Here is a 21,689-nt window from a genome sequence, read left to right as displayed (position 1 = left end):
TGTCCTATACCCTTGTGCTAAGTCAGGTTTCTGGCTTTTTCATATAATCTAAAAATTATCTTTTTTAGCAGAGCCTAAAAAAATTATCTTTTTTTATCACAGCTGGGCAGGTTACCCAATGGACACAAACTGGATAACCACCAACAGGGAGAAACAGCTCCTGCCACGTTTTTGCAAGAGGTAGGAAAGAACAGTGCATTTTTCAGATCTATACACCAAAGCAATTCCCACCATTGGGTAAATTCATGCCTTTATCTTGGGAGCACAAATCCCACTGATGCTGCTTCAGAAATTAATATTTCCCTGCAACATTAATGACTGTATATTGCATTCTGTTATGGAATCATCTCCGCTCTGCCACCTTAGAGCATAAATGTTTTAATAAACAGTCACATTTCATACATTGTCTTCAGTCTAATAAAATATTTTAAGTAGACCATAGAGATATCTGGTCTTTAAAACCAAGTACAAAAATTTCCCAGGATTTGGCCTGCTTGAAACCCATTTTTCCAACCTCCCAAACCCATCAGGAGCTGTCCTTGTACCCCTGCACTGCCTGCAGACACCCGGAGTTCATTCACAGCTTTGTGAGACACCTTGAAATGGCTCTAAGCGATTCAGGTTACTGAATGACCTTATTTTGCATAGCAGTAAATATGAATTTATCTCAGGTTTCCTGGCAGATGTATCTTCCCATTGTACGGCCCTTGAAATGTTTGAAATTCCTTTATGCTCCTGCAGATTACTCTCAATAAGTTGACAAGCCTGGATGCTTTCTAAGCCACTGTGAAGAGACTGACAACCAACACAATCTGAAGGCAGATAAAAGGGGATTTTTGATGGGCCTGAAGCTCATGAGCAAGGCAGAGAATAAATCTGTTTCGTGTAAGTTACTTTCTTAAAGGGGAAAAAAAATATCTGGAGTGTATTTCATCTAGGGCCTGTCAAAATAATGGCTCGGTGATGTGAATTCAGAACATGAAAGTGCTCCATTAGCAATCAACAAGAGACAAGAGATACACCAATCTTTTCTAGGAGAGTTTTCTTATCAGACACATTTGTTTTACTTCATGAGATTGTTCTAAATGCATAAAATTTGCATACATATGGCTGCATTGTTAATTCCTGCTCTGAAAGTATTGGGAAGAGTTCTCATTTTCTGCGCGGGGAAGGAGCTGAGGAACGCAAGTGAAGGATGGTGGAGCTCCTCTGATCACATCACTTACACAAAATATGGCTTCATTTCTACCCTCACAATATTGAGAAATTGCAGGAATGGCAGATATTTATAATGACAAATTAGGAAGAATAAATAACAAATACTGACAGCATGAGTAAATTATTACAGAAGTCACCTAAATAACTTTTTTAATTCCATAGTCAGATATCTGACTGTAGACTTCCTTTGTGAAAAACAGTTCTTTTCCTCTTTTTTCCTTTCTTACACATTAGCATACAAAGTAGTCTAGAAAAACACTTTCTTGTAATAGGTTAAAAATGAGTTTTCCATTGCTTACATGAACACAAGAAACTATGAAATATCTGCTCAGATGTGAGTTTCCTAAGAAAATGTGTCTTGTCATAGCTTCCAGATATCTGTCTTGAAGGAACAAAATTACAGCTAATAGTTATATTTATCTAAAGTAAAGGTTCTGTGAAAGAAGTCACAGAATAAAAGCACTTTCACTACACAACAATATTGGGAGAAAACATTCTTCATTCCTTATCCAGGTGAAATTACATTGCCCTAAATTAAATTCAGGCTCAGAGGAATCCAGAATTATCAAAAATCATGAATTTCCCTTTATTTTCACAGTGAAATTAATCAAAACTTATTTTCACAGTGACACTAATCAGAGCAATTATTTTCAAACACTGAAGCAGAATTTGGCTTCTCAAAAATGCCAAAGTGATGTCTCCCTGTGCCATGATCAAAAGCAGTAATTATTGTCAGGTAAATCTGTGTTTTAGACCTCCTCAAATATTGAAATTCCATCTGGAAATCTCTAAGAAAATGAAGAGACATCATCTACATCACCTACATATAACAAAAAAAATTGATATTTATGGGCAGCTTTCCTGGACAACCTCTGCTAGGGCCTCTCCATCCTCACGGAGAATTCCTTCCTTATATCCAGGCAAAATTTACTTTCTTTCACTGTAAAACTGTTGCTCCTTGAACTGTCATTACAGGCCCTGGCAAAAAGTCTTTGCCCATTTCTTTTTTATGAGCCCCATTTTTAAATTGAATGATAAGACTAAGACAAATCAGTTGAACATTTATTTTCCAAGACATAAAAATGAATGAACGGGGCAACAGGAAAAGGTGTTCATGAAGGGAAACTTCTGAGATATTCTAATGGTTCTAATTTTAAAAGCTGCCATCAAACCTTGATGGATTATGAAAGTGTGTCTCGTTAGATAAATTATAGGCATGACACTTTGGAGATCAAAAATGTGCTTTAATTTATTAAATAGTGACTAAGCCACTACTGTGGCTCAACATTGAAGAGTGTTAATAGATGTATTGAGCAGAGGGAGCTCAATTTTGGAGGCTATTCACAAAGATTTTGGAGGTTATTCACTAAATGTAGTATTTATTTTACCCACATTATCCACATGTCTAATGTTACGTGCAAAACATGCAGCAGGGACACAGAGAGATCAGCAACAGGAGGTTCAGGATGGATATTTATATTTATTTAGATTTATAAAGATGCTGAATGATTCTGTAATGAATTTTGTGTTGTGTGCAGCACTTAATGTTCAGCCCTCATGCTGCCAGCATTAAATGTTACTTATTTTGTCAGAGTGATAAAAAAATTAGATTTATTGTATTCTTAATATATTCATTTCTTGGTGCTGGAGTTAAAAAGGAATTGTTTTGCTCTTCTGTGCAAAAATAAATCAGGGTGTTTTTTTTTTCTAAGATATATTACTCAGGTTTTAGATCTTACTAAAAATCTAAAAATGATAATATGTGTCCCAAGGCAAAGAAATTTGCCAATCTGTGATTTTTTTAATTACAACCAGAACCTGACCAAACTGCTGGATTCTGTTTTCCCCTGTGCTGACCATGGCAGTACCTAACTTGCACTTTCCCTCTCCCCACCCTGCATAAAGCTGATACAGAAACTCTGACAAAACTTTCCAAGTTCTCCCCAAAGTGGATTCTTGTCCTCTGGCCTTCATTGACTTATTTATTGTTCTTTCCACTCTACAGCAAGAGCTGCTTCCAAGTGTTCTTCACAAAACTCATTTCCCAGCAAATCCAAAATTGCTGCTCCACCACTGCTAAAATATCCTCTCTGTACTGAGATTCTCTGCTCACTACCAGCAGTTGCAGAGGATGTGAGGAAGAAGAGGGGAAGCACAGCAATAATCCCTCTTTGCACCCCTGTGCAGTGTTATAGATTTCATTTTGCTGTCACGTGAAATTTGCCTGCATTTCCTGGCACCTGAATTACTGCCCACACCTGCTCTGCTGCCCAAGGAAACAGAGGGGTGGAATCATGAATTTGGATTCAGAGCAAATTGTGGCAGGAGCTCGACAATGTAACCTGGAGTAAAAAAATGGAATCTGCAGGAATCAAAGCAGGATTGAGATTTTCAATAACAATTATTAAGGTTGCATGTGTGAATCCCAGTAATTTCACAACAGGCAAGGAAAATACAAAAAAAAAAAAAAAAAAAAAAAAAAACAACAAAAAAACCCCCAAAAAACAGGCAATGCCCTGAACACAATCTGAGTCTTCTCTGGCTGGAGGGCTGACTTTACTTGTGATTGCCCTTAATTTTTAAAAAATACCACATTTTAGTTTTGGATGGCTGCAGTTCAGAACCAGCATTGTAGTAAAACTGCAGTAAAGGATGTTCAGTTCTATTTGCAGGGCAAGACAGAGGGTTAAGCCCCTTTCAAAAATAAATTCACTGCAAAGCCTCCTCTATTTTTCTTTCCTGCAGCATTCAGGAGGGCCATATTCTGAGCTGGATTGTGTAAGGCAGGCGGTGCTTTACCCTTTTGTGTGCGAGATAGGAAAATTTCTGTCCCCTGTGTCCCTGATAATGGGCACAGACAGAGCAGAGAGTGGCTGCCAGGTTTGATGTGTGCGAGGACAGACACAAGGAAATATCCACACGAATGTGGATTTACAAGTCAGAGCTTCCCTGCAATGACCCAGCGCAGGAGACACCAGTTGGGCTTCATTTCTTGTCTCAGGTACCCCACGCTGAGGGTTTTCCTACCCAGCGAAAAGCTCTGGGGGTGTTGGTACAAGCAGGAGCAAGAGTCATGAGGCTGATAAAGGATAAATGTTACAGCAGAGGTGAGAGAAATTAAACTGTGAAACTATGCAAAAAAAACCTGGGTACTTTAGAGAAATAAAACTATGAAAGATGCATTGTAGAAGGACCCGTGGAAGATAATTTCCAGAAATAATCCAAAAGAGTAAACAGCAAAGGAAACAAAAATGCCTTTCTGCCCACTGTTGGAAACATTGATTTTCTAACCAATTCCATATACCTGATCTTATCCAACTTAATATAACACATACTCCATTTCCTCTATCTGGTTTCTGGAATCTACTGAATGAAATAGATACTGATTCTAAAGCTCAAAATAATGCAAATTTTCTGCAAATAAAGACACAAAATCTGAGTAAAACTTAACACAGGAAAAGCTATTCAGGTGCATCCTGAGCTTTTTGAATGTAGAGATGGAATTACAGCAAAGCCTGAGCTGGGATAAATGAGGAATTAAGCTGCACAGTCATAGCATGGTAAAATACAGGCAGCAAACAAAATAAAGACATGTCCAGAACCAAAAGTATCATTGTACCTGTTATAACTACTGGGACTAGGTAAAAAAATATATAGATTATCAGTCCATACTGGTAAAAATCAAGTCAACATTCCTCACCACTGCTCCTCCCCAGAACAAGCTCCAAGTTTCCTCTTAAGTGTATTAGCAAAACAAGATTTTCTATAAATGTTTTACTGCTGATTCTTTATTCAGAAGGAAATCACATTCTGAAACAAAGCTCAAAATCCACCTCAAAATGCTTTTAGAGAATAAATATTGAGCTAAAAAAATAACAATTAAACTTCTCACTGCATTTTCCAAATGTATATGCAGAAATGTGCTCTAAAATACTGTTGCTGTTGGTAAGATTAAATCAAACAAGCAAAAAGATAACCTAGAATTCTTTGATCTGAAACATGCAGAACCATAAAATGTTTGGACACGATAAAAATTTGACATTGTGGATAAGCTTCACATCTTTTATTCTTTTTCATAAAGAAGTGTCAGACAACTATATAAAAATAATAGATCAAATAAACATAGACACTGTTGTACACAGAGCATAAAACCTTAAAAAACACTGAATAATTCAAGGGAACTCCAGCAACACTTGTAATTTACAACCCTTGCAATTTTTCATAAAGCAATACTTTTTCTAATTCTCATCTCTTTTCTTGCCGGTGCCTCGGGAAAGAGAAAGGCAAAAATGGAAACCATAACTACAAATATTAAAGTGTTTGCTTTTAGTATCAGTGTAGTAAATATGCCATTACTCTTAGATGGTAATGCAATATGCAAACACTATTTGTCCCAGATCGCTACAGTAAACAGAATTTCCAGAGACTATAATATTTTTCTTTCCTGCTATTTGCAAGATTACTTTGCAAAAAAAGAAAATTCTAATTTTTGAATACCTTCCCAATACAAAGTACGGGACAAACAGCATCACAGACAGAATAGGAATTTTTATCTCTTCTTGGGAGAGTGCTCAGGTTTTCAGCAATGTCTTAGCCTGGCTGTAGCTGGGGTTATTAGCTCTGCATTAATTGAGAATCTCCCCATGACATTTGTCCTAAGGAAATCAAAGATCTGCTGTCTCTGTTACCTCTGATCTGATCCTGGCAGCTGCTGGGGCACTTTAAAATAAACAATTTTTCTCTGTCTTGCTCCCTAATTAATATCCCTGTGCCCAAGAGTTTATGCACAGGGGAAAGAAGAGCTCACCAGGAAAATCAGAGACATTGAAATTGGGAGTTAAACATCACAACTTGATTTTGAGAAGTAAACATCACATCCTCACCTCACCTTTGCCTCCTGTACAGTATTTTGTGTGATCATACTCACACTACTGTTTACTTGCTTTTAAGGTCATTCTTGTTTATAATAAAAAAGTTTCAATCTGTAACAACCATAAAAGATTTCTTCAAGCTGAAATTTAGCTTGAAACAAGAGTCTGCATGTAGGAATCAATGTGCATTTATGTAACAAATCTCCTAATTTAAGATGTTTTAGAGCAATTTAGAAAAAAATCCCAACTGAAAGAAAATAAAAAAAACAAAACAAAACTTGATTTTGGTCTCAATGCCAAAGAATACCCTGCTCTTCAAAATGATAAAAAAAATGCCATGAGTTACAAAGCACTTCTACCATTCTAAACCTGCTTAGACACTCAAGCTGAAGTACAGAATATACTCAATACCCATATTTTTTTTTGGTTAACTACCCAAAGAGCAGACAAGTAATGGAGCTACAGATCTCCAAAAACCCCACACCATTTGGTGAAAAACCACCCCAGCTAGTGGAAAATTCAACTGAAGTTTCTCTTTCTCTTCCTTTCGAATTTTCCTCCTTTCTCAAAGGAAACACCAAATTAATTTCACAGAAATTTAAGATCTTTGAAGCACTTCCAGCTGTTTTCACTCCTTCCTATGATTTGTGTGGATAAAATTAAACACCACAAAAAGACAGATTAATCTCTGCATGCCCAATAAATCATTTCCCTCAATAAATTCATTTCTCTCAATAAAGAAAAGGGTAATTAATGACACCAGCTTCTCCAATGCAGTTTTTCTGAAAGGGATGTGTTTTATTTAACACGAAATCTTAATGCTGATAAGAAATTCCTCGGAGAAATTAAAGCTGGGGCAATATTTCAAAAGCTTCCATTGGAATTGTTGCTGGGCAGGACAGTCCAGTAAAGCCTCTTCACCTCTCCCCCAACCTGTGTGGGTTTCTTTTAATAGTTCATGTGAACTTCTTCCCATCAAATGTTAAATTTTGGTGTCAGGGGATGTGGGAAATGGATTTGTAGAGGATTCTCAAAGCCTGACAGAAGGCAAACCTTGAAATAAGAAACGCTGACTTAGAAATGCCATGGAACAGGGCAGACATTGGTGAGAGAGAAATGGAATTAGAAACAAGTTTCAAAAGATGGCCTTGCAAATAAGACTGAATACTTTAGAAAAATAAAAATGTGAAAGATGCATTGTAGTAGGACCCATGAGAGGTAATTTTAGATGATTTGCTTTAAAGCACTTACAGCATGGTGTGGGCCAAAGCTGATAACCCAAGAAACACAGTGTATTGTAAATAGGAAATGGCTTCTGATTGTGATGGTGTTAATTACAACACCTGTATTGTCTCACCCTTCATATGAGACTGAAAATGGAATGAAAGTTTTTAAAACACCTCTCAGTTACCTCATCTCTAGGTCAGAAAAGAGCAAAATCCAACAAGTGGATCCAACAGGAATTGTGCAGAGAGCGAAGCTGTCTCAGAGCTCTGCACTACATCATGAAAAGCCTGATAAGAAATGCTGCCTGTCCTCTCAGCCAAACCCGTTCCCACATTAATAACCCAGTTCCCACCTTCCTGGACCATCCCTCCCAGCATGGCCTTTGCTGGGTTTGCAGGGATTTCTCCTCCAGAGGACTCTCAGTGCTCCTCAGGTGTAGAAATCAATGTGCATTTATGGAACAAATTTGGGTTTGCAGGGATTTCTCCTCCAGGGCCTCTCAGTGCTCCCTGTCAGACTCCTGGCCCCTCTGAGCCCCTGCACATTTCAAAGGCAGTGATAGAATTGTGATTTTTGTCTCCTGCTCCAGAGGGCCATGAACTGAGGAGCTCCTGAGCAAGCCAAAGCAGCTGCTGGGCCCCATTGTTGAGGAGAATGTGCATTTCGACAACTACTAATCATGTATTTACTCTGAGCAGTGGATAATCTTATACATTTATTATTCTCAGAATGTATTTACCCAACAAGTAATGGCAGCTCTAAATGAGTTTCTTGTGTCCTGGAAAGAAAACACAAGCAGCAATTAATTAGTTTATTGTTATTTAGCTGCAATTTATTTATTTATTTCCCTGAGCCATTCATCAGATGCATCAAGTGCAGAATGGAAGGTAGATTTTTGTGGCATTTATGGCAAAATTCCTTCTGAACTATTCTAGGAGACCTCAATTGTGTTTGAGAAGAGATATCTAATTTTGACCTGAATTGGGAACAATTAAAAAGAACAAAAAATTGATTGAGCAAGTAAAACAAACTGGTTCAAGTTAGTGATTATCTATTCTGTGCTAAAACAAAAAGGAAACGGGGAGATTAAACTGAGTTGTGATCCATACAAGGACAGAAAGCAAGGTGTAATTCAGCTTTTTCAGATTCTTTGGGCTATAAGGACATTGATTCAGGACAAGGTGAGTGAGGCATGGATCTTCAGACAGACATTAACCCTCAACAGGTCACCTGGTTAACAATTATTCCTTTTGCCTAAGAAACCTGCTTTTACAGAAATCAAAAGGTTCAATGAGGGATTCTGTGAGTGACCACAGAAAAATACAACAGCACTGATGGTGATGGATGATCACTTATTATGAAATTAATTCATTAGAAGCACGTGGGATACAGTCCTGGCATTCATTCAAATCCCAAATGGAGCGTGAGGAGATGCAGGTCACATTCTCACCTGCACAAACCCACTGCAGGTTACAGCAGGGCTGTGCAGGGGCACTGGGAAGTTATTTTAACCAGCTGTTAATGGCAATTATTCCTTATTGTACCACAGCTAAACAGAGCAGCAATGAGGTACAAACCTCACCTGCCCCAGGATAAACCTGGGGAAATGTGACTTAAAGGGAGGAGGGAATCCCTGAGAGCTCAGCACAGCTAAAACCAAAAGGTGCATTCACAATATTACAGGCCCAGACTGTCATTGGAGCAAAATCCTGAATTAAAACACTGATGTTTATGAATGACTTCAAAAACTACTATTTTGAAATGTGATATAACATCCAAATAATGAATTTTGTTTGTTTATTTTTATCCCCAGTCCTTGCAGTCACTCTGACCTCCCCTTCTGTCTGCAGCTGGAATGCTGCCCTCCCCCATGACCTAAACAAAGATGCCCTTAATCTTCTTCTGGGACTAACAAAAACATTCAGGGCCTGGTTTCCTTGAAAATACCATAATGATTGGTGTTGAAATAGTTGATTTAACTCATCATCAAAACCTTTGGATTTGCAACTCAACATAATTATATTTTCCATTTTATTGTACACAGTCTCAGGAGCAAACTGAGATAATATTGTAAAGGCAAGCTGTATGGATTCAGAATAGTTTTGGGTTTTTTTCCTCTTAAAACTACCTATGATGCTTATTGTTATTTTTGCTCCTTTGCCTGCTTCTCCAACCTCCAATTAAAGGCTGGAACAATTTATTGAATTGTAAGTTCACTAATTGAATAGATATATAGACAGTTGAAAGCACCAGGATTCTCTACAGGGTTTGTTTATCAGTGCCTAAATCTTGGTTAACAGCTTGCCACCCTTCTAAATACACAACTATTTATTCAAGTATTTATGTACGAGTTTTTTACCATGGCAACTGCTATATCATCTTGACATACACAGGAGTAATTTTATTCACATACATTTACCTCTTTGTTAGAATTCCTCCATATTTTATGGTGCTTAAAGAGAAATAACTACAAATTCTCAATATATCTTTCAATTTCTGTGCAAGAGGCACCTGGCTGTTTTCTTGCATAAGGAATATGACTAAAAGTGTCTGCCAACCACAGAAGTGGTCAAACAGCCAATTAAATCAGCTGGGGAGAAAATCATGGGAACCTTTGAATATTACTTGGCCTGTGGGGTTTCCCTTAACAGCTATTTATTTTACTTTTTGAATTTATACACTGATGTAGTTTTAAAAAACACAATTTTCTAGAAATGAAAATAAGAAAAACATAAATATCTCTGCAAAAATACAGACTTGGATCAGCCTGGGGCAGTGGAAGGTGTCCCTGCCCATGGCAGGGGTTTGGAGCTGGATGGACTTTGAGGTCCAACCCAACCCAAACCATCCCGTGGTTCTGTGATCCTATACTCAAACCTCCCTGAGAAATGACCCCTCTGGAAGAAGCTAATCCACATCTGAGCACAACCTGAGCCCAGAGTGGCAGAGAACTGGATAAAAAAAAAACGTTCTGATCCAATGCCATGGAAGAAAGAGGTGACACAACTGATAAACCATTGAGATAAACCACTGCACATTCAGAGAATGGAAATGCTGAAACCTCCCTGGTTACTGAGGAGACAGGAGCCACGTCCCTCCTCATGTGCACCATGGGAATGGCCAGAATTGCCAATTCCCATGCTGGGTTTGCATGTGTGGACCATGGGAAAGGAAAAAGCAGAATTACACCTGTGGAGGTCACAGGAATATAAACCCCCTGCTCAGAAGCTCAGAGGGTAACTGCTGACCTCCTCCTGCTGGACCTGAGCACCACTGACACCTGATTGCCCAGCGGAACCAGAATAAACAGCCCTGGAAGTGCCAAAATGAAGGCAGTCCCCAAAGGGGTTAAAGGGAACAATAACTGCAGCACGAGTGTGAAGGAAACTGGATAGAAGAGGGTCTGTAATTAAAGAAAGCAAGAGATAATTCAGGAGTGCAACGTCACCAGAGTGCAGTACCAGGAGAGATCAGAGCAGCAAGAAACAGCCTGGTCATGAAGCACTGTGTACACTGCTGAGTTTCCAGCAGGGAATAATTCACTTCTGTGATTCAACTCCTTCTCCCTCATCACAGCCAGAAACCGCCCTGAGTGAAACAGAGGACAGAACTGAGAGGTTCTGGGAGTTCCTCAATATATTCTGTACCAGCAGCCAGTACTCCAGTCCCTCCTGCAGTAAATGGGTAATAATAATGATAATAGTCATAATTAATATTAAACTCTTAGTGAAGGTTTATTATCTTCGAGTTCCATTAAGTAATTAATGAATTCATTAAGATTGCTGGTGTAAAAGCAAGCAAGTTTCACAGAGACACACCCTGCAGGTCCAACATTTAATAATCTATTTTAACAGTAGCAAAAAATTAACATTTATTTCTTAATATGGTAACGATCTAGTCCTACAATTATGCAAAACACAGCTGAAGAACACTTATTTCTGGAGTTCTTATCTTTTCAGAACTTGCTGTTGGGTTGTGCAGTCTCAGCTGCATATGAATGTGTTTGTGCTTGATTGAGATAAAAGTCTACCCTGAAATCCACAGGGAAAACACACAAATTTTGTAGAACAAAGCAGAGGTGGATACAGGTCTATGTGTTATACACAGTCCCACTCGTCCCAGTCCATTTCCTGGATCCAGCAGAGCAAATCTTGCAATTGCACAGATAGAAAACCAGAGCAATCACAGACAAAGGGGTTACAAGCAACAAGGAAAGTCACAAACCCAACAGCACCATGTGTCCCAACTGCAGCTGAAACAGGCTCCAATACCTAACATTTCATGTCAGTATTCTATTTTTGCTTATTAAATTCACTTTTATTTTTAAAGGGGTCCAGATGGGTCCTCTTTACCCAGTAAAACAGCTGGATATATTATTGATATCATTTGCATTCAGGAAGCTGGCCAGTGGAAAATAAAACCAAGTGGAATTTTATCTTTTCTGGGAACACTGAAATGTGTGTGAAGTTCAGAGTTCATGGAGACTTTTTTTATTTTTTTGCATAGTACTAAACTGATTATTCTAACAAGCCATGCACTTTTCTGCCTGAACATTTCTCATTTGTTAATTGGCAAGAATGAATTTTTTACATCAGATTTGAGAACTTTCACTTCCATTTTGTTACACTCAGGTTTCAAATCCAACTTTCGCTTTCATTTTGTATCTTGATTTATGAAGACAGTAAAAAAAAATAAGAGCAGTGCTTTCTCTTATTCCACATTTAATGTTTTTGCAAGGTCACAGCTTTTTCTTCTTCGTGCTAGTGGATCAGATTCAAATGTGCTCTAATAATGTTTCTGAGAGGGGAAAAAACCCACAAAATGCAAGTTAGGAAATTATCAGGTTCCATCCGCAGCGTTCATGGTGTTTCCTTAGCCTGGTGGTGCAGGGTTGTTTTCCTTTCCTCTCCACTCCCTGGGTGACTTTTCCTGCATCCCTGCTCCTGTGTAGCATCCAAAAAAAATCCCAAAAAATTCCCAAAAAAAAAAAAAAATCCCCCCCAAAAAAATATCCCCAAACACCACAGGCCCAGGGGGAGTTTGAACCCTCAGCTCCTCCTGATTCAGGGAAAGCAGGGTGCAGTTCACCCTTGGAAGGAATTTGAATTATTTTGCACGTGGATGGAGTTTAGGAAATTTTGAATGTAAGACCATGCGTACGAGGTCAAGTTAATGAGGTCCCTGTGATAGCACAGGACCATACAGAAGTGCAATTTATTGGAAATTCCGATTTGTACCGGAAATTTCCCCTGTTCCGCTCCATTTTTTTCTGCAGGAAAAAAAAAAAAAAAAAAAAAAAAAAAAGAAAAAAAGTTATTTTCTGAAGGTTGCACCTTATTTGCTCCTTTCATCCGCTCAGTTTCCAAACAAGCTCCAAAGGAAGCTCTGGCTGGTTCCTTGCGCGGAGCTGGAGCAGGCAGTGCTTTAAGGCTGCGTTCCTAATTAAGCGAACAGGTGGCTGCAGCCAGCAGGAACCACCGAGCAAACAAACCCAGCGAGGGCCGGGGCTTGCTGGAGCAGATGGTGTGGTCTTTGTGCCTCTTTAATGAGGGCTGTGCCTCAGCTCTGCGCTGCCTCCAACCCAACGCTTTCCTCGCCGGTTTGGCGGCCGCGTTTGCACCGAAATGAAGCAAAATTATGTCTGGATTAGAAAGGAAATCGGTTCTCTGCGGCCTTCAAAGGTGTTTGAGCGTAGCCTGGTGTGCTAAGTTATATTTTTGATGCCAAAACTCAGGTAGAAGGTCAGTGCACACTGTTATCTGTACCCATATTCACTCTATAAACTGGTTTTACACTTGCATCCTGCCAGCAATCACCCTGTAAAACTTTGCACAGATATGAAGCCTTTACAGAGCAGGTAGACATTAATAGATTTTTAACATTCCCTTGCCAACCCCTGTTTCTAAATTAATCTATCAATGATTTAGAATGCATTTATTAAATTATAACTTTTCCTTTATAGATTTATGTAAGCATACTCCAAATTAGAGTTCATATTAGGAATGGGAAAATTTGTATAAATTTTTTCAGTGAGGGTCGTGATTCTATTCTGCATCATCCCATTTAGTTAGGAGAGGGTGATCAGAAAGAAAAGCAGTTTTATAAAAAGAATTCCAATGGGAAAATGACATTTCCAGCTTGAGTAGGGATTAAAGAGAAAAATAGAGAGCAGAACAAGGGAAATTTCCAGTACAAATTCAGTAATCAAAACCAGAATTTCCAATAAATATCACTTTTGTACAAAATTTTTTTCCATCACTAGGGCCATTAATATCCACAGTGTCCAGCATATATGGCAGCTAAGGCCAGGCCAGGTGCCATTTACCTGTAAGTGCACAGAAAAATGCTTTTGGTTTTATCAAATGGAGTAGATTTTTGGAAGGATGAGAGGTTAAGACATCAGCTGGGGATGCCAGGTATTTTTACTACATCTTTGTTCCTATAATTTTAATTTTTAGTTTTGCTAACGTGCTGTGGTGTAGCTTGGCTAGATGAACTATGTTTAAATAAAGACATAAAGAAATATTGGATGGACCAGAAAATAAAAGTGCAAAAGTACCATTTTAACTCCATTTTTACCACAACTGCTACATGGTTGCTATGATATCACTTGGTAATTAATTGCAAAGCACATTCTACCCTCTCTTTGTGCACAAAATCAATTGATAGGGAAAAAATAAGGTACAGAGAGCCCCCTTCTGTAGAGCAACACTCCAATATGTAATAATTTGGCTGGAATACTGCAAGAACTGTGGCACACACAGCTCATTATTCCTGCTCCTCATATCACTGCACTTGTCTTGCTAGCTCTATTTATTTTTCACTGGAGTAATTCTATGGGGAACTTCAAAGCAATTAGCTCAGGAGCACATGTTAAAGGGTGAAGGGTTTCAATGTTGCAGCAATGTAAGATAACTACAGATCACAAAATCTGTCGTGGAATAATGCAATCAAGAACAAAGCAAATGGGAGCTTTGTTTTCAGAAGATAAGAATGCAATGGAATGCATCAGTAGCTCCCCTTGCTTCTTGCGCTGTCTACCTAAATGAGGCTCCCTGCTTGCATATTTCAAAGTCATTGGTTAATTATCCTGGAGCAAAACTGCATTTTGGGTGCTCTGATTTGAACATAATGATGTGACTATAATTCGAACAAATTGGAAATATGCAAAGTTGAACACTTGATTTCAGATATAATCCAGTAATTAAAAACATAACAAATCATTTAGCGGGAATGCTGCCATTGTGGCTGAGGATAACTGCTAATTGCAGGGCCCATATCTCCCCCATATTTGCAGTGCTTAACTCCAACCACAAATCACCATCCAATGGCAAAAATGATGAGTTGAAAGAAGTTTGTCCAGGCTTTTAAACCATGCAGACAATGCTGAATAAGAAAGGAACAAGATGGACTAAACAGGCATCACTTGCAGTGTCAATTTAATTTTTACTGTGCACTCCCTTTACAACACAAAATAATATGCCAATGTGTAAAATTACACTGATAATAAGTGTAGTAAATATTAGGAGATCATCAAATACAAAATGAATGTTGAGGATTATTTATTTTAAAAACACAGCATATTTTTAAAATAAATAAATGATTATTTATTATAGAGTCACAATAAATAACGATTAAAAAATGATAATTTATTATAGAGTCATTTTGCTGTCCATGCACCCAGCTGGGACATATTTCTGGTGTTTTTGATGGTGTGAATGAATGCTATTTTCCCTTAGCAGAGGGCCGTGGATCTGGGTGCCATTCAGGCAGCAGCATTTGCAAACCCTTGTGGGAGCTGCCCCTGAGGCTGCTGCTCCCAGGTTAATATCCCTGAATGTTCTTTCACTGGCAGAAACCTCCCTGTGAACAAGACCTGCCCCAAGCAAGCTGCCAGAGCGTTGGAAATAAATACATATTCAGCAGTTCTGCTCAGCAGTGGCCAGAAAGGGAGGATGAAGGGTGGGAACGTTTTGCAGGTCAGAGCTGCGATGTGAGAGCTCAAATGAAAGCCACCTCTGCTAATTCCTTGTTCCTCAGCAGTTGTTTGATCACAGAGGGAAACCTGGGCTTCAACACGTGGAGTTGCCTGCAGAACTTGTTCCAGTGGTGTCTATTCTGCAGCCCCTCCTGCTACAGGGAGAGTATAAAATCCATATTTCTTTGAAATGCAACATGGTGCTTATATAGGAAAAAATATTATTTCCTATTGACAGGGACGCTCACATCTGTGAGTGTTTCTGCCTCCTGGCAGTTCAAAATCTGCTGCTCTGGTGAGACCAGACTTAACATTCTAATAACAAGCACTGACATCTGCTGAGGTTTTAAGCACAGACCGAAGTTACTTTGGAGGGATGAGTTGTTTGTGCAGATAATGATGCACAGACCTGGAGCGAATCCAGGGATGCTGACTGACCCATCCCCATTTATCCTTCTTTAAAATCTCAGTGTTTATTTGTTCATCTCCTCCCTGTGCAGACCAAACCTCTCCTTAAAGTCCCCAGCAAGTTGCTGTGATTGGTGAGGGACACAAAAGCACTAAATAAAATTGCATTCTGCTTGTCATGTTTGATGAGACAAATTCATCCGCCTCTGCCTTGCCTTATTTTTCTCATTGTGACACAATTTTGCAAATTGCTGAATTGCCCATGATAATACCTTTCCTCAGGATAGTTAAACATGCTAATTGGTAATTAGCTATTGCCATCTGTGTTTTGTTCAAACATTTGTCTCCTGTAAATATTCTTTAAAAGCTGAACCTTTGTTAGAGAGGAGAGCAGGAGGAGGGATTATGGATGTTCCCTTTGGCTGGGAATTGGACTCTGTGTTGCCCATCAGTTCTCCTTTCTTCAAATAAAAAAGGCAGTGTTGTAACACAATAGTTCAAGGCTACAGCAGTTCTGAAACAGCACTACTTGAAAGTGACAGAAATAATGACAACTATCTAGGGAAAAAAAAAAAACAAACAATCAGAAGAAACCCAGGTATGTTATCAACAGAAGACTCGGAGGAGGAAATATAAAAATACAAAATATAAATAGAGGAGTCGCACAACTGATTGCCAGGACAGCACTGCATTTACCTCTGTTATTTCAGATAATTCACATTACGTGGGTCTTCAGAATGATGGACTGAGGTGCCTGGAGAAAGCCTAAATGCATCAGGAAATGAAGAAAAAATGTACTCCTAGCACATGAATCTCTCAATTATTTAGCACTCTCAGGCATTAATCATTTTGTTAATTCTAAATTAAATAATGTTCATTTGACTTCACTCCTGTCCCTAAAAGAAAGTGAATTTCAGTGGACTGAAGAATTCTTAAAAGGTAAATATCATGCTAAGACAAAGGAGAGCAAGTAGTGAACACAAATAAATGGAAAAGCTACCTCAAATAAGAGATCTGAAAATAATTACAGCACTAAAAGTCAGTCACAAGCAAATCAAATCAAAAAGCATGTCTTGCATTGAATTATCATATTCAGTACACATAAAATAAAGATATTTGTGGCCAGGAACTAGGTGACTGTTCAAATAAACTTTGGAAGATCTCAGCCTCTCTTATTTTCTTTCTCCACCTAAGCATTAGTATTTGTTCTTATTTTTCTTATTTAGGCAATTGTACTGAACTTCTAAACTCACATGCACTGGACTAAAAACTTCAGAGTTTTGCTATGCTTCACACACCATGGCAATGATAGTTCATTTTTCTTTTCCTTTCTTTGAATTGCACTTCAAGATGATGCCACTCTGGAGGTTATTGAAATTATTGTTCATGCCCTGAATATCTGGTTAAACAGAAATCTGTGATTCAAATTATTAACTAAAATGAAAGGAGAAAAGATGACAACATAAAGGGTCTTATTTTTAATTCTCTTTGCAGTTAAAAGCCAGATGAATAGAAATCAGTTAAGGTTCATTACTGCTCCAATCCATCCAGAGCAAGGGGGAGAGAGAAGCTCTGGTACATTAACTTTTACACTTGTGACCCGGTAAATAATGTTCCAGTTAGAGCTACGACTTCTTTCAACCCACAGCTCACATAATTTCTATAATAATATATTAATTTTTTACACTGCTAAGTGCTGCTAAAGGCACATCTGAAGGATATCAAATTGAGGGCATTCCTTTAAAAATCACAGATGCACATCCAAAATGTTTGGCCATGACGAGACCCTTTAAACAAACCAGAAAACGAGGCTGCCTTTCCAGGGCTCCAGATGAAACCCCAAATTTATGATGAGCTGACACAGCTGACATGGTTCCATTGCTGCCACACATGGCAGGGAGTGGATTTCCAGCTGGATTGGGTCATTTAACCAATTCAGCCAATTGGATCATTTTACCAATGTTGAGATGCAGGAGCTGAGCCTGACACCTGAGCAGGCAGCAGAGGAGAGGGCTGGGATGAGGGAGGGACTTTGGGGTTGGATTTGTCCCCACAAAAGGATTTCTGTCGCGTCCTAATTCTGTCCCACTTGCAAGAAAGAATGAAGAAATTAAATCAAATTATATCACGAGAATAGAGCCTCTTTATTTTATTCATTGAATTATATTTTAATGATTATAAATTCCTTCCCCAGGGTAGTTGTGTTAAAAGGGTTCTCTTTTGATGAACGTGCAGGTTGGTTTGGGAGAAGATATAGAGAAACTGTCGAAAATACAGGGAACATTTTACTCTTCTTTAACCAGTAGCAATAAAGAGGCACAGTGGACAAACCAATAACTGGAATATGATTTTAAAAGGAAATTAGATTTTAAAAATCACTGCTCATCTCATCTGCCAAAATTTGGTGTCAGATGTAGGCAAAAAATAATTTCCATTGATAAGAGGATCTTGCAAAGATCTCAGTTGCAGGACTTCAAATATTTTCAGTCAGTAAGAGTCCAAACCAGAATGAGGGAGATTATTCCAACTCAAGATAGAGAACTTCAAATTCTCTCATGTAAAAATAAAACAATCAAGATAAGCAATGAGTATTGATGATGTCTTCTAGTTTCTTCTCCTTCCTCTCATTTGAATATTTTAACAATGCAAGTTCCAGTGCTGCCCTGCTCACTTCCTGAGGAATTTGTCTCTAAATTCACTGTGAATCTTTTCCAACCTGACCTTGAGATTCCTCATCCTTGTTTTACTCTCTTCCTCTATGTGAAAAAGTTGGGCTCACTGACTTTGCAACTTTCTGACACAGTTTTGAGCAGCCTGACGCCCTCTGAGTCTCGTTCTTGCCACACCACACAAGCCCCACACTCCAGATTTAATTTCTCTCCACTTTCCAATACCCTCCATGATCTCAGGGTCCCAAACTCAAATTATTCCAGATATCACCTGCACCACATTGCCCTGTTGGGAATAATTCTTGGGCCCATCTGGTTCGATGCAGGGTATCAGATAATTGACAGCTTTATCTGAGTGTAAATTCCTTGCCTACACACCTTATCCAGACCCAAAGTAAACAACCTGCACACATATTTATTGTTTTCATAGCAAAACCAAGAGATTTTCCGAGTTCCTGAGGGGCTTTCTGTGCCTCTCTCTGAATCACTGAGCCCAAAGCCTGAGAAACCTCTTCCCCATCACAAAGGTCCAAACCAGAAACATGTCAGAACAAAGCCAGGCTGCACCTAATCCCATTAATGCTGTGCAAAATCAATCTCCTCAGGCTTTCCAGGGCTTGTGAACGAGCAGCCAAGATGCCTCTGGTGATGGACAGACATTGCAGGGTTGCCTCCTAATTTCGTAGCCATTTCTTATTTTCATTCTCTTTGCTTTTGCTGAAAACTGATTGACTGTAAAAGATCTGCTGCAATGTCAGTCTCCTGTTAACAGCTGGGAAGTCACTTTATCTTACTTGCAGCCACAAGGAAACACGAGATAATCACCCAGTGACAGCCAGACCCAGCAGACAGGCAGAGAAGCAAATCTCCTTTTGTTATTCTGCTCTGCTCCCTTCAGCCCTCACCGAATTTCCAAACACTGAAAGGAAGAACATTCCCTTTCAATTCTGTTAGTGGCTGGATAGGCACTAGCAAAGCTCATTTTCAGCTCATAAAGCATATTTTCAGGCTAAAGATTGAGTTTTCCCCTTCTCTGCTACTAAAAGTACAATCTACAGTTTTCATTGATCTCTCCCATTTTCGGGGAAATTGTCTCTTCACTTTCCTGGCTGAGTATCTCAAAGCACAGCTGAGCTAGACAAGAGTGCTCCAGACTGAGGGATTCCACAGGAAAAAGCTGCACAAAGAGTCAATGCTGTGACAGAAAAATCTGGAAGTGAGCAGTGTTAATGCGATGTAATTCAGCTGCTAGTTTCTATAAGCACTCGAAGGTAAATCAGAATTTCTACTGGAAATGGATTTTGTAACCAGGAACACAGGGAAGGAAGCATAAAGAAGACAATCTCCTTTCCCTTCATTGCCTCTGAGCTGCTCCTTGTTTCCATAGGTGCTGCTTCTCATTTAACAGAGACATTAGCATAGAAATAATCTGCATCAAGGCTGTCTCAAAGCTCTGCTCAGTCCCAGGAGTTTTGCCTGCCTAACTATATTAGGATCACAACTAATTTGAGTCATTATATTTTATCTTCAGATTAGCTATAGGAAATACAATCTAATTTTTATTAACAGATGAACATTACGAAAATATTATTCCCCTTGTATTCACATACTATGGAGAGCTTTGCACTGCAGTTCATTCAAAGAGCTACAAAAAAAGGTATTAAAAAGTCACTAACACCAGCTGGGTTTTAGTAAAACTAGCATGTCCAAGTCAGGCCAATTAGCTACAATTTCACATTCTGCATTTTGTGTTAACTATAAAGAAACAGCTAAATATAGTTTTTCTCAAGCATGTCAATAAATCACAGGTAATTACTCACAACTCTATTAACCAAACCAAACCAAATCAAAATATTCTGCACTGGCAGCACTGCTTTGCATCTCCCACCATCTCAGAATCTATTATGAGGTCATGGTTTTATTACTAAAAAAACCCAAGTTTGGCCAATATCATCATAAAATCACCAATAAATCTCAAATTTTATATAAAGAAAAATGAGCAGGTTAAGGATAATTTGCTATCCAGCTTGGTTATATGTTGAAGCCTTTAATGTGTATGAATTTCTGCAAAACTAAAAGTAATAAGTCAGTCAGCCAGACACAGTCATAGCCAGTCAGTAGGAAAAAACCAACCAGTAATGAGCATGGTGTGTTGGTGAGAGCAGATACTCCTAGGTCCTTTATTTAGCTCTGCCAGCAATTAATATCTGACCTTGAACAAATCAGCCAGCTAAAAATCAGTTTAAGGCCCCATTTTTATACTGGACATAGGTAGAAATGTAGTCTAAATCTCACAGATTTTCAAATGCAAATAGGTAATTCAGGTTCTCTTGCATTTGTTCCTTATTTTTTAAAGATTTTTTGCAAGAAAATAAGAAATGCAGCTTCCACACTGAGCTTCCACACCTGCTTCCCTGGGATTTTGTTTCCATCTCCTTGAATAGGTGTCCAACAACCTTCTCATGCTACAATAATAATTTCTGTTGTGAACCTCCCAAAGTGTATCAGCTACAGGAGAAAAGGGAGGGAAATTTAGAGGATGGGGTTGGGCTCTGTGAAAGAACCTTTACATTTAGGGCAAAATATTTGCCTTAATTTCAGGGAGTCTGTTTGTTCCTGAAATCCCCAAAGGGATAAGGGATCAACTTGAAACAAAATGAAAAAAAAAATTAAGTACGCTATTGAAGAATGATAAGGAATTTTTCTACAAGCAATTGATTTACCGTTTAAAGTTTGTTTTTATCATGACTGTTCCTGCAATTGTATGAATGATTGGTGCATTAAAATCCTACTCTTGTTTCCATGTCCAACAATTCTTCAGCTTTGCCCACACTCACCCATCCGTGGATAGATGCAATGCTGTGTGGCTGATTTGATCAAGCATACCAAATTGAAAGTATTAAATAAAATCAGCTCTGATATATTCACTCGTGCCTCTCCTGTAACAGCCATTTTCAAACAAGATAAATTGTGAGAAAAATGTGATTATTTTAACCAGTTCAGTTACGCTACAAACTTCACTTAGGGCCCCCCAAAACCCTTCAGAAACATTGACACCACTGCAACAGGGTTTGAGGTGCAAAATAAAATATTCAAGTTTGATAACACAATATGTGTGTAAAACGAGTGCCATAATTAAAACTAAGAGGGTGGTCAGGGTTTTGTTTTTTTTTTGTTTTTTTTTTTTTTTTGTTTTTTTTTTTGTTTTTTTTTGTTTTGTTTTGTTTTGTTTTGTTTTGTTTTGTTTTGTTTTGTTTTGTTTTTTTTTTTTTGGGGGGGGGGGTTTACAGAAGCATTATAGAAATACTAATTTCAAAT

The sequence above is a fragment of the Melospiza georgiana genome, chromosome 12 (genome assembly GCF_028018845.1).
Source record: "Melospiza georgiana isolate bMelGeo1 chromosome 12, bMelGeo1.pri, whole genome shotgun sequence".
NCBI lineage: Eukaryota > Metazoa > Chordata > Aves > Passeriformes > Passerellidae > Melospiza > Melospiza georgiana.
This window is presented reverse-complemented; position numbering follows the sequence as displayed.